The 14,925-nt window shown below is 43.5% G+C and overlaps 1 protein-coding gene across 1 annotated transcript in view; it reads right to left on the bottom strand.

The window, feature by feature from the left end:
* Nucleotides 1-6,946, bottom strand: part of OPRK1 (opioid receptor kappa 1) — a 65,534-nt gene extending 58,588 nt beyond the window's left edge. The window contains exon 1 of the mRNA XM_079901675.1: nucleotides 6,708-6,946. The gene's annotated coding sequence lies outside the window, so the exon portion shown is untranslated. The remainder of the gene's footprint in view (nucleotides 1-6,707) is intronic.
* Nucleotides 6,947-14,925: the final 7,979 nt, after the last annotated feature.

Here is a 14,925-nt window from a genome sequence, read left to right as displayed (position 1 = left end):
CGGCGTCTTTACTGACTTGGTCTACCCTTTTTTCCCCTTCAACTTGACTGCATGTCTCAGACTCAAGTGCTGACAAGGTCCCACAAGCAGCATGAATGTCTAGACCAGGTGGAAGTAGCTGAGAGTCTGCAGCTTCTAAAGGAGCAGCACTGCCCAGCCGACGGTTGTCATATGCAATCTGGGCTCATTGTTGCTGTATGTCTGTTTTTTTAACGCTGCTTAGTGTACATTAGCTTAATGTAATGGAGTACAGTGGAATAGCAGCACTTGTTGCCATTTAGAATTTGGGAGACCAACTCTGTACGGGCTAAACATACTGTTCATCTTAAGGCCAAACTGGCCCCCAGGCTGCTAACTTTATTTCCTCCGAACTAGAACACGATGTTCTGGAAAGAGCATCTGGGTCTTCTTCCTCTCTCTTTAGAGCTTAGTCTGTGCGGGGCTGAGTTTGAACATATGGCTTAACGTTCCCAGGTGAGACTAACGTTGAGAACGATCGTAATAAACCTGTGAACCACTGCCGTGGCCCTGGGAAATGATGATCTAGAGACTGTCTTTTCTCCTCTAAGAAGAAAATTTCTATTTTTACAGGCTCTTCTTTTTACCACAGATATTAAAAATATAAAAGAAGACGTAAAAGTTGTTCAAGGCAATATTATCAAAGATCTCAAAGTAAAAAGCTTTATTAAAATAACAGATCTTTGATATTTTATTCTGTCAGGTTGGACTGTGAAAACAAAATCCAATAAAATATGCCTGGACTGTTCCAGGTCCTCTGGAGCTTGTTCCTCTGGCCACAGATGGCGATTTCCATGCATCGATTCTCACCCACATTCACGTTGGTGGTGCCCTATGTGTTCATAAAGTTGCTGCCCGGGAAATTGTCAGAAGAGAGTGAAGAATCACTTGATTTTATGAGCTGACCCTTTGCCAAGAGAATTAAAATGAACCTCTATCTACACCACCACAGTGCAGGAGGGAGTCGGAGAAATTATACTCGGACTGAAAGAAGAGTTCAGCCCAAGTGATCAAATACAATGATCTATTTGGTTCAAATTCATCACCTGCTCCGGTTTTTTGCTTGTTAAGACAGCCTAAGTTTAATCTCCCTACTTCAGGCTAATGTTGGCTGCACCTGGAAAAAGGCACTCTGTGCTTTTGGTCAGGCGTCACAGCGTTTGAACCCAGGTGCATACATGAGCTTCAGGGGCTCCAGGAAATCCTTCCCCTTAAATTGTGTGCAAAGTATCTTCTGTATGTATTTTCCTTCTGAGAAGAGAGTGCAGAGCTTCCATTAAATTGTCAAAGAAACTAAGAAAATATTCATCATCACTGACCTAGACGACCCTCCACTTCCCTTCTAACACCGACATTTCTGTGATTATTTCAGGAAGTCGTGCAAAGCAGATATGACTGTGGGAATAACTAAAATTTGTGTAAATATTTTATTGGAATAATAAATTAGTCAACTTAAGAGTAAGTGGAAAATGGCCGGGCTTCTCAATGTTTGGGTTCTGCGCCTTTGAGGTTGTTCACTATCATTACAAAATGCAAAGCCAGTCTCAACACAGCTCTAACAAATTCACAGATGTGAACGAACTACTCAACACACACACAAAAAAGAGTAAATAACATTTCCACTCCTAGCACCAACCCTGATGTGTTACACAGAAATATAACAGGAATATATTTATTCTAATGAGCTGTATCCAGTTATCTGTCGTTATATGAGACCACCCCAAAACTAAGAGGCTTAATACAATAGTTTATTATAATGCGTCGTGCATCTGTGGGTCGGCTAGAGGTTGGTGGAAATTACCTGCAGTTACATGTCTGCAGGGACTGTAGATTATTCTTTGCTGGGATTGGCTGGGGCAGCTTAGCCTCTGCGGCTCTGCCCCATTTTCCTGCTGGGACCAGTGGGCAAACACCAGTGGGCCCTGCTCACGGCGATGGCAAACGGGCAAAGCCGGGCAGGAGCTTTGAGGACTCCTGGGATCGAGGTTGGAGGAACAACACCGTCACCTCTGCCTCATTCTATTGCCCAAAGCAAGCCATGCGGGCGAAGGATGGAGAGAGACAGCTCGAATCTACAACGCAAAGAACGGAAAGTCACAGGGAAGAGAGCATGCAGGGCGGTGGGGAAGGGAATTGAGGCCATTGACTCGATCTCTCGCGTGGGTCAAACTTTTGAAGAGTCCAGACAGGAAGCAGTTTTATTTTTCTCCCGCTATTGCCTTAAAATGTGTTCTGTGGAATCTCCGTCCTCCTGTCCCTTCCCTGTATCTCTACTTTTAGTTCTCCCTACGTCTCATTTGGGTAATGAAGTCTCACTTTCAGGCAGGACTCTTCCAAACAACCAGAGGCAAACTTCAGTCTCACACCCGGTTCAGAGCCCCCCAGGTGTCAGGGTTCCCGGTCCCGAGACCTGCAGGGAAGTCGGGATGGGGGGACGCCTGCCCAGCTGCGGGGTGTGGACAGCAGAGTCGGCAGCAGGAAGCCACCTGGGGCCTCGCCCTTCCGGAGGCCGCTGGTCCGCCCGCGGCGTGGAGGCCCAGCGGGCCCAAACCCGGCGGCGCCAGCGGGGTCTCCCCTCAGGTGCGCAGAGCCTCGCTTGGGCCGGCCTCGAGCTCTGCGGGGAGCTGCTTCTTCCTCCTCGTTTCAGAGTGGATGATCTCCCCAAAAAGCCTGCCGCCCACGCTCCCTCTCAGCATCTGCTTCCAGAAAACCCAGCCTGTGACAGGTTTGTCCTTTAACTCTTCCCTTTTTCCCTCTGCTTCTGCTTTCTCCAGGGGATGCTTTGGGGAATGGGAGATTAAAGGCAGTGGGAAAGTATTTTTTTTTACCTTTTTATTTTATGTTGGAGTAGAGCCGATTACCAATGTTGTGATGGTTTCAGGTGCACAGCAAGGCGACTCAGCCATACTTACACGTGGATCCGTTCTCCCAAGGCGGCGGGAGGGTATTAGTCGGTGGTGGTGTCGCAATTGGTGTGGAAGGCATCTATCTATCTGTACCTATCTATGCGCATCTATAAACACATCTCTATATCTATCTATACGTATCTCTATCGATTACCTATCCATCTTTACATACACACATAAATTCACAGCTCTACCTGTATATACGCGTCCATGTTCATCTACCTATACACACCTCTATGTATTCATCCATCTGCCTGTCTCCCAGGTGCCCGCCTGCTCATTATGCCTCAGTGCACCCTCCTCCCTCCTTGGCATCCCTTTGACGTTTGGGGAAACAGAGGCAGATTATCTCACGTCCACTGAGTCTCTCCCTGTGGTAGCTTCTCTGTCCTCTTCTTTCCACTGCCTTGAGCCTCTGGTCCTGTAGAGAGCAGCCTGGACAGTGGTAGGAATCCTTCCCCCTTCCCCATCTGCTGCCCCAGGGTCTTACAGAGGCTCCAGCAGGGAGGCCACACCTTCCTTTATGTACCTGTGCTCAAACCTCTGTGACCCCACTGCCTGTGTAAGGGAACAGATTTTACTGGAGTTTCAGAGACATCTATGGAGAATTGCAATGTAAAATAAAACTTTTAAACCAGATGCCTAATATGACCGAGTGCTGAGTTCAAGGGAAAGACAAAGAGAAAACTTACATCCTTCACGTGGGATCTGCATAAGGGTGAACTTGACTGTTAGCTTTACTCTCCTGAACTAGGGTATTTCCTCCTCTCCACCCCTCCTAAATCCACCCTCCACCCCTCAGATCTCCACACAACCTCCTAAATCTCCTTTTGCCCTGGGATTTGTCACTTCACCCGCCAGGAAAATCTCTGAGACGCACCTGTCCCTGACGTCTAAATTATGCACTAAAGCAGCACCTCTGAGGACAGTCTGCCAGTGCAGAGTGGATCTGAAAACTCTTTTTTCTCTTTGCGGTATCTCTGCCGTTGTGAAATGACAATGCGCTCGGCTTCTGCTCCGGCCTCTTGTGCAGGATACAGAATACCTTCATCACCCCTAACCTTCACCTTACAACCCACCCCCAAGGATATATCCACACAAGTTAGGTCTCGCTCAACCAAAGAAAGCACGGCATTCCAAAAACTCCTATTGGCTGTCCCTTCTGTTTCGAAGCACTGGACAAAGTTACACACTGATTTTTCACAACTATGGTGATGACATCCTTTTGTAATACTGTCCGGTCCTCAGTGCCCATGGGTTCTGCATACGTGAATCTGCAGATCTGGGGATGCAGAACCGGAGGGTACAGAGGGCCAGACGACACTACACCCTTTTACATAAGGGACTTGAGCATCTGTGGATTTTGGTATCCGCTGGAATTCCTGGGATGACTGTACACCAAATTCCAGGTGACAAAGGCAAAGTAACATAGGAAGTTAGCCAAAGATGTTTAGAAAGTCCAGAACATGGAGCATGCTTTATCAAGAAGCCAGTATTTTTATAGGACCTGGAGATAATAACTGAATTTTTTATGAAGTTGACCTTCATTCCAGTTGCTAGACTCTGATAATAGACAGAATCTCTGCATGTGTGATCCCAAGGCAAGGCTCACCCATTATAAACTGTGGCTTAGTTCACCTGGCGGGACAGGTGAACAAAATGACAAAATGACACAAAGAACTTCTCTAAGGTCAGCATTTCTTCCCCTAGAGACAAAAATGTCTCTGGAAATAATGGCAATATTTATAGGAGGAATAATGAAATTATTGACCATAACTAATTAACAAATGAAAAATAATAAAGTTGACTTTATCCAAATTCTTTGCTAAGTGAAAGCTATCATAAGAAGGGAATTTTTAAAGTTACAATACCATAAACTCCACCAAAAGAAACAAAGATGATTTAAAGGAAATGAAATTTCAAAATTGTATAGGACTCTCTAATAAATATTTAAAGGCATTTCATTTTAACACGTCTCCAGGGAGAACGCCACCACAGAAAAAGCACAAGACGAGAAGATGAATTACTTGGAAATGAAAACAAACTTGACAAGTTGACATTTTACCCCAAACAAACCACAGCGCCAGTAGTTTATCCAGTTCTGCATTAAAATGTGCCTGAGTACACACACACACACACAATCATTCTTCATAAGATGTATTGAACACTGGGATTTTCTTTCTAAGCTTTCTTTGTCCCATTTGACTTTTTTCATTTTTATTTCAGTTTTGAGTAACCTGACACTTTTAACAAATTAACATTCCCCAGCCTGGTTTCCAGTGCGTTCTCTTTTTCAGTTTTATTGTCTCCTATTTTTGCCCAAATTGAATAAAGTTCCTAAGTCCTTTTCTTCTGTAGAGCTGATCATTTACATAAGTAGTGAGCAATAGAGATAAAGTTGGTATAAAATCAAAAGGAGCCTTCCATTTTTTATTATTACTTTCAGAGAGCCTCCGTTCTCTACACTTTTTCCCACATCTATATACATTCTACAGGTACCATCTACCTATTGTTTGTGACTTTTTTTTACCTCGGTGGTTCAACTGCTCATCAAATTGACTTTTAAAGTTCTTAAAAAGAACATTTTGTTAAACTTGAAACAGTGTCAGTGTAATGAAGACCAGTGGACATTGTAACGCTGAGGCATCTGAAGCCACAGAAGACATAAATCCTTTAGAACGGGGGGGAACAGCACACCCTGCGTGAGTGCAAAGGCAGCGCTCTGTGATTTGCTTCTGCTTTTAGAAATGAAGTTACTGATGGAAATAAGTCAATGGAAAAATTTAATAAAGTGTGACATTAATGATACATAAACAACAGTTCTCAGTAAAAATTGCTTATTTTAAAAACTAAAATGGATGTCCACTTAGTGCAAAACCACCAGGATCAGAAGTAGCAAATGCGATTTTAATTAAATAATTTCTAGTAGGAAAGATGTGGAAAGAGAAGCCTAGTGAGGATCTTGGACTGAGAGCGTGGGGAAGGGTACCCAGGACGGTGCCGACCCCGCTCACCTCACCCCACCCCCGGGTTCGTTTGTATTTTTGGCCAAGTCCCTGTTTGCTATAATTTAAGGATGAATATAAAATGAGCTACAAATTTACCCTAATTTTTGCAAGAATGTGGCACCAGAATAAAATATAACCCTGAAAGTTTGAGCGCATGAACTTCTCTAAAATGTTTTAGAACAATCTACCTTAAAATAAACCCTGGCCGGCTTCCGGGAAGATGGCGGAAGAGTAAGATGCGGAGATCACCTTCCTCCCCACAGATACACCAGAAATACATCTACACGTGGAACAACTCCTACAGAACACCTACTGAACGCTGGCAGAAGACCTCAGACCTCCCAAAAGGCAAGAACCCCCCCCCCCCCACGTACCTGGGTAGGACAAAAGAAAAAAGAATAAACAGAGACAAAAGGATAGGGACGGCACCTGCACCAGTGGGATGGAGCCGTGAAGGAGACTGCGGGTGGCAGAGGGGGGAAGCCTCAGAGCCACGGAGAAGAGCGCAGCCGCAGGGGTGCAGAGGGCAAAGCGGAGAGCTTCCGGCACAGAGCATCAGGGCCGACCGGCACTCACCGCCCGAGAGGCTTGTCTGCTCACCCGCCGGGGCGGGCGGGGCTTGGAGCTGAGCCTCGGGCTTCGGTCGGAGCGCAGGGAGAGGACTGGGGTTGGCGGCGTGAACACAGCCTGCAGGGTGTTAGCGCGCCATGGCTGGCCGGGAGGGAGTCCGGGGAAAAGTCTGCACCTGCCGAAGAGGCAAGAGACTTTTTCTTACCTCTTTGTTTCCTGGTGCGCGAGGAGAGGGGATTGAGAGCGCTGCTTAAAGGAGCTCCAGAGACGGGCGCGAGCCGCGGCTAAAAGCGCGGACCCCAGAGACGGACATGAGACGCTAAGGCTGCTGCTGCCGCCCCCAAGAAGCCTGTGTGCGAGCACAGGTCACTCTCCACGCCCCCCTTCCGGGGAGCCTGTGCAGCCCGCCACCGCCAGGGTCCCGGGATCCACGGTCAACTCCTCCGGGAGAACGCACGGCGCGCCTGGTGCAACGTCACGCACGGCGCGCCTCAGGCTGATGCAACGTCACGCCGACGCAATGTCACGCCGGCGTAACGTCACACTGGCCTCTGCCGCCGCAGGCCCGCCCTCCACTCCGTGCCCCTCCCTCTCCCCCCCCCCCCCCCCCCGCCCCCGGCCTGAGTGAGCCAGTGCCCACGAATCAGCAGCTCCTTTAACCCCATCCTGTCTGAGCGAAGAACAGACGCCCTCCGGCGACCTACACGCAGAGGCGGGGCCAAATCCAAAGCTGAGCCCCGGGAGCTGTGTGAACAAAGAAGAGAAAGGGAAATCCCTCCCAGCAGCCTCAGAAGCAGCGGATTAAAGCTCCACAATCAACTTGATGTACCTGCATATGTTGAATACCTGAATAGACAACGAATCAGCCCAAACTGAGGAGGTGGACTTGAGAGCAAGATTTATTAGTTTTTCCCCTTTTCCTCTTTTTGTGAGTGTGTGTGTGTATGCTTCTGTGTGAGATTTTGTCTGTATAGCTTTGCTTCCACCATTTGTCTTAGGGTTCTATCCGTCCGTTTTTTGTTGTTTTTTAAATTTTTTTTCTTCTCTTAATAATTATTTTTTATTTTAATAACTTTATTATATTTTATCTTACTTTATTTTATTTTACTTTATCTTCTTTCTTTTTTTCTTCCTTCCCTCCTTCCTTCCTTCCTCTCTTCCTCCCTCCCTCCTTTCTTTCTTTCTTTCTCTCTTTCTACTTCTACTAATTCTTTCTTTCTACTTTTTCTCCCTTTTATTCTGAGCCATGTGGATGAAAGGCTCTTGGTGCAGCAGCCAGGAGTCAGTGCTGTGCCTCTGAGGAGGGAGAGCCAACTTCAGGACACTGGTCCACAAGAGACCTCCCAGCTCCACATAATATCAAACAGCGAAAATCTCCCAGAGATCTCCATCTCAACACCAGCACCCAGCTTCACTCAACGACCAGAAAGCTACAGTGCTGGACATCCTATGCCAAACAACTAGCAAGACAGGAACATAACCCCACCCATTAGCAGAGAGGCTGTCTAAAATCATAATAAGTCTACAGACACTCCAAAACACACCACCAGACGTGGACCTGCCCCCCAGAAAGACAAGATCCAGGCTCATCCACCAGAACACAGGCACTAGTCCCCTCCACCAGGAAGCCTACACAACCCACTGAACCAACCTTAGCCACTGGGGACAGACACCAAAAACAACGGGGACTACAAACCTGCAGCCTGCAAAAAGGAGACCCCAAACACAGTAAGATAAGCAAAATGAGAAGACAGAAAAACACAGAGCAGATGAAGGAGCAAGATAAAAACCCACCAGACCTAACAAATGAAGACGAAATAGGCAGTCTACCTGAAAAAGAATTCAGAATAATGATAGTAAAGATGACCCAAAATCTTGGAAATAGAATAGACAAAATGCAAGAAACATTTAACAAGGACTTAGAAGAACTAAAGATGAAACAAACAACGATGAACAACACAATAAATGAAATGAAAAATACTCTAGATGGGATCAATAGCAGAATAACTGAGGCAGAAGAACGGATAAGTGACCTGGAAGATAAAATAGTGGAAATAACTACTGCAGAGCAGAATAAAGAAAAAAGAATGAAAAGAACTGAGGACAGTCTCAGAGACCTCTGGGACAACATTAAACTCACCAACATTCGAATTATAGGGGTTCCAGAAGAAGAAGAGAAAAAGAAAGGGACTGAGAAAATATTTGAAGAGATTATAGTGGAAAACTTCCCTAATATGGGAAAGGAAATAGTTAATCAAGTCCAGGAAGCACAGAGAGTCCCATACAGGATAAATCCAAGGAGAAATATGCCAAGACACATATTAATCAAACTGTCAAAAATTAAATACAAAGAAAACATATTAAAAGCAGCAAGGGAAAAACAACAAATAACACACAAGGGAATCCCCATAAGGTTAACAGCTGATCTTTCAGCAGAAACTCTGCAAGCCAGAAGGGAGTGGCAGGACATATTTAAAGTGATGAAGGAGAAAAACCTGCAACCAAGATTACTCTACCCAGCAAGGATCTCATTCATATTTGATGGAGAAATTAAAACCTTTACAGACAAGCAAAAGCTGAGAGTTCAGCACCACCAAACCAGCTCTACAACAACTGCTAAAAAACTTCTCTAGGCAAGAAACACAGGAGAAGGAAAAGACCTACAATAACGAACCCAAAACAGTTAAGAAAATGGGAATAGGAACATACATATCGATAATTATCTTAAATGTAAATGGACTAAATGCTCCCACCAAAAGACACAGATTGGCTGAATGGACACAAAAACAAGACCCATATATTTGCTGTCTGCAAGAGACCAACTTCAGACCTAGAGACACATACAGACTGAAAGTGAGGGGATGGAAAAAGATATTTCATGCAAATGGAAACCAAAAGAAAGCTGGAGTAGCAATTCTCATATCAGACAAAATAGACTTTAAAATAAAGACTATTAGAAGAGACAAAGAAGGACACTACATAATGATCAAGGGATCGATCCAAGAAGAAGATATAACAATTGTAAATATTTATGCACCCAACATATGAGCACCTCAATACATAAGGCAAATATTAACAGCCATAAAAGGGGAAATCGACAGTAACACATTCATAGTAGGGGACTTTAACACCCGACTTTCACCAATGGACAGATCATCCAAAATGAAAATAAATAAGGAGAAACAAGCTTTAAATGATACATTAAACAAGATGGACTTAATTGATATTTATAGGACATTCCATCCAAAAGCAACAGAATACACATTTTTCTCAAGTGCTCATGGAACATTCTCCAGGATAGATCATATCTTGGGTCACAAATCAAGCCTTGGTAAATTTAAGAAAATTGAAATTGTATCAAGTATTTTTTCCGACAACAACGCTATGAGACTAGATATCAATTACAGGAAAAGATCTGTAAAAAATACAAACACATGGAAGCTAAACAATACACTACTTAATAATGAAGTGATCACTGAAGAAATCAAAGAGGAAATAAAAAAAATACCTAGAAACAAATGACAATGGAGACACGATGACCCAAAATCTATAGGATGCAGCAAAAGCAGTTCTAAGAGGGAAGTTTATAGCAATACAATCCTACCTCAAGAAACAGGAAACATCTCGAATAAACAACCTAACCTTGCACCTAAAGCAATTAGAGAAAAAAGAACAAAAAAACCCCAAAGTTAGCAGAAGGAAAGAAATCATAAAAATCAGATCAGAAATAAATGAAAAAGAAATGAAGGAAATGATAGCAAAGATCAATAAAACTAAAAGCTGGTTCTTTGAGAAGATAAACAAAAGTGATAAATCGTTAGCCAGACACATCAAGAAAAAAAGGGAGAAGACTCAAATCAATAGAATTAGAAATGAAAAAGGAGACATAACAACTGACACTGCAGAAATACAAAGGATCATGAGAGATTACTACAAGAAACTCTATGCCAATAAAATGGACAACCTGGAAGAAACGGACAAATTCTTAGAAATGCACAACCTGCCAAGACTGAATCAGGAAGAAACAGAAAATATGAACAGACCAATCACAAGCACTGTAATTGAAACTGTGATTAAAAATCTTCCAACAAACAAAAGCCCAGGACCAGATGGCTTCACAGGCGAATTCTACCAAACATTTAGAGAAGAGTTAACACCTATCCTTCTCAAACTCTTCCAAAATATAGCAGAGGGAGGAACACTCCCAAACTCATTCTACAAGGCCACCATCACCCTGATACCAAAACCAGACAAGGATGTCACAAAGAAAGAAAACTCCAGGCCAATATCACTGATGAACATAGATGCAAAAATCCTCAAAATATACTAGCAAACAGAATCCAACAGCACATTAAACGGATCATACACCATGATCAAGTGGGGTTTATTCCAGGAATGCAAGGATTCTTCAATATACGCAAATCAATCAACGTGGTACACCATATTAACAAATTGAAGGAGAAAAACCATATGATCATTTCAGTAGATGCAGAGAAAGCTTTTGACAAAATTCAACACCCATTTATGATAAAAACCCTGCAGAAAGTAGGCATAGAGGGAACTTTCCTCAACATAATAAAGGCCATATATGACAAACCCACAACCTACATTGTCCTCAATGGTGAAAAACTGAAAGCATTTCCACTAAGATCAGGAACAAGACAAGGTTGCCCACTGTCACCACTCTTATTCAACATAGTTTTGGAAGTTTTAGCCACAGCAATCAGAGAAGAAAAGGAAATAAACGGTATTCAAATCAGAAAAGAAGAAGTAAAGCTGTCACTGTTTGCAGATGACATGATACTATACACAGAGAATCCTAAAGATGCCACCAGAAAACTACTAGAGCTAATCAATGATTTTGGTAAAGTAGCAGGATACAAAATTAATGCACAGAAATTTCTGGCATTCCTATACACTAATGATGAAAAATCTGAAATTGAAATCAAGAAAACACTCCCATTTACCATTGCAACAAAAAGAATAAAATATCTAGGAATAAACCTACCTAAGGAGACAAACGACCTGTATGCAGAAAATTATGAGACACGGATGAAAGAAATTAAAGATGATACAAATAGATGGAGAGATATACCATATTCTTGGATTGGAAGAATCAACACTGTGAAAATGACTGTACTACCCAAAGCAATCTACAGATTCAATGCAATCCCTATCAAACTACCACTGGCATTTTTCACAGAACTAGAACAAAAACTTTCACAATTTATATGGAAACACAAAAGACCCCAAATAGCCAAAGCAATCTTGAGAACGAAAAACGAAGCTGGAGGAATCAGGCTCCCTGACTTCAGACTATATTACAAAGCTACAGTAATCAAGACAGTATGGTATTGGCACAAAAACAGAAAGATAGATCAATGGAACAGGACAGAAAGCCCAGAGATAAACCCACGCACATGTGGTCACCTTATCTTTGATAAAGGAGGCAGGAATGTAGAGTGGAGAAAGGACAGCCTCTTCAAGAAGTGGTGCTGGGGGCTTCCCTGGTGGCGCAATGGTTGAGAGTCTGCCTGCCGATGCAGGGGACATGGGTTCGTGCCCCGGTCCGGGAAGATCCCACATGCCGCGGAGTGGCTGGGCCCGTGAGCCATGGCCGCTGAGCCTGCGCGTCCGGAGCCTGTGCTCCACAACGGGAGAGGCCACAGCAGTGAGAGGCCCGCGTACCACAAAAAAAAAAAAAAAAAAAAAAAAAGTGGTGCTGGGAAAACTGGACAGATACATGTATAAGTATGAGATTAGATCACTCCCTAACACCATACACAAAAGTAAGCTCAAAATGGATTAAAGACCTTAATGTATGGCCAGAAACTATCAAGCTCTTAGAGGAAAACACAGGCAGAACACTCTATGACATAAATCACAGCAAGATCCTTTTTGACCCCCCTCCTAGAGAAATGGAAATAAAAACAAAAATAAACAAATGGGACCTAATGAAACTTCAAAGCTTTTGCACAGCAAAGGAAACCATAAACAAGAGGAAAAGACAGCCCTCAGAATGGGAGAAAATATTTGTAAATGAAGCAACTGACAAAGGATTAATCTCCAAAGTTTATAAGCAGCTCATGCAGCTCAATAACAAAAAACCAAACAACCCAATCCAAAAATGGGCAGAAGACCTAAATAGACATTTCTCCAAAGAAGATATACAGACTGCCAACAAACACATGAAAGAATGCTCAACATCATTAATCATTAGAGAAACGCAAATCAAAACTACAATGAGATATCATCTCACACCAGTCAGGATGGCCATCATCAAAAAATCTAGAAACAATAAATGCTGGAGAGGGTGTGGAGAAAAGGGAACACTCTTGCACTGCTGGTGGGAATGTAAATTGATACAGCCACTGTGGAGAACAGTATGGAGGTTCCTTTAAAAACTACAAATAGAACTACCATATGACCCAGCAATCCCACTACTGGGAATATACCCTGAGAAAACCATAATTCAAAAAGAGTCATGTACCAAAATGTTCATTGCAGCTCTGTTTACAATAGCCCTAGATGGAAACAACCTAAGTGTCCATCATCGGATGAATGGATAAAGAAGATGTGGCACATATATATACAATGGAATATTAGCCATAAAAAGAAACGAAATTGAGCTATTTGTAATGAGCTAGATAGACCTAGAGTCTGTCATACAGAGTGAAGTAAGTCAGAAAGAGAAAGACAAATACTGTATGCTAACACATATATATGGAATTTAAGGAAAAAAATGTCATGAAGGACCTAGGGGTAAGACAGGAATAAAGACACAGACCTACTAGAGAACGGACTTGAGGATATGGGGAGGGGGAAGGGTAAGCTGTGACAAAGCAAGAGAGAAGCATGGACATATATACACTACCAAACGTAAGGTAGATAGCTAGTGGGAAGCAGCCGCATAGCACAGGGAGATCAGCTCGGTGCTTTGTGACCGCCTGGAGGGGTGGGATAGGGAGGGTGGGAGGGAGGGAGACGCAAGAGGGAAGAGCTATGGGAACATATGTATATGTATAACTGATTCACTTTGTTATAAAGCAGAAACTAGCACACCATTGTAAAGCAATTATACTCCAGTAAAGATGTAAAAAGTAAATAAATAAACTCTAAAAATTTTACTCAAATCCCATGCTGTTCTATCAAAGTGCAGTGTGTGTGTGTGTGTGTGTCTGTGTGTGCACGCGTGTGTGTGCGTGCAGATGTGTGCTGTGCACAGGTGAAGTGAAGGCCTAGGACAGGGAAAAGATGAGTCTTCTTAAAGCACTGTGAGTTTAATTCTTTAAATTCCAAATTAACTGCAAAGCGATGAAAAACCAGCTTTGGCTACGTGGGGCTGAATAGGGAAGAGTGGGCATAACATAGGAAGTAAAAGCATTTTGTGATTTGCTTTCATTTTCAAATCTTCATTTTACAGAACACCATAAACCAATGGCCATATTTGAAGACAGATTCTATATTTAAGTAAGTAATCACTCTCATTGAATCAGTTCCCAGTGTGATATTTTCAGACCTGAACTGTCTGATCTGACTGCTTGATACTGTGAAGACCGACTCCACTCTTTTAATTACAGACTAAAACTCCACTATGGACCCCAAACGGCCCTCTTGACCCCACAGATTGATCAAGTTGAATGAGACTCATATTTCTTCCTCCTGACCTTTCAGGTAATTAACAATACGAAGGTCACACAGTTTGTGTGTTGGAGAAGCCAAATAAATGCTATTTGAAGTGCAAACACCATAACTCAGGTAGTGTCCCTTCATTTCTAGACTCTAACTCAGAAAGTGTGTTTCCAGTTCACATTTACACCCAAGTGTACCATCCAGGAATCAGAGTGTGAGCGCAGGTCCATGTGCCCGATGCACGGCGAGGACAACCAAACCGGAACGTCAGAGTTTGGAGCAGAGAAAGGTTTATTGCAAGGCCGAACAAAGAGACGAGGTGGCTCACGCCCCCAAAAGCCCCGAGCTCCCCGAAGGGTTTCGGCAAAGCACTTTTAAAAGCCAGGTGAGGGAGGGGGTGTCGCAGGGTAGAGATCAGCTTGTGCACAGTTCTCTGATTGGCTGATGGTGAGGTCGCAGGGCGGTGTCACAGCCTTTAACATTATCAGTCCTTAGGCTCCGGGAGGCCTGGGGCTGCGTGCTCAAGGTCGTCAAGTAGTTAACGTCTTCCATTTGCTGGGGGGTTTTGACATCTGTAAAGCAACTCAGGAAATGTGCATCAGGTACTGTTATCCGGGTACTTCAGAGAGGAGCTACAGCAGAAGGGGTCTGTCCCTGGAAGCCCCCATAGGGTCCTGCTTGGTTAGAAGAGTGAGTAATTTGTAGTGTTTGGGGGGGAAAAAAAGACACAATATATTAAGAATATAACTCTGCAGGTTCTGCCTGGACCTTTTTCTCAACACATGATTTAT

The sequence above is a fragment of the Stenella coeruleoalba genome (assembly GCF_951394435.1).
Source record: "Stenella coeruleoalba genome assembly, chromosome: 17".
In the NCBI taxonomy this organism is placed as follows: Eukaryota; Metazoa; Chordata; class Mammalia; order Artiodactyla; family Delphinidae; genus Stenella; species Stenella coeruleoalba.
The sequence above is the reverse complement of the archived record's forward strand: the minus strand, read 5'-3'. Positions and strand labels throughout refer to the sequence as shown.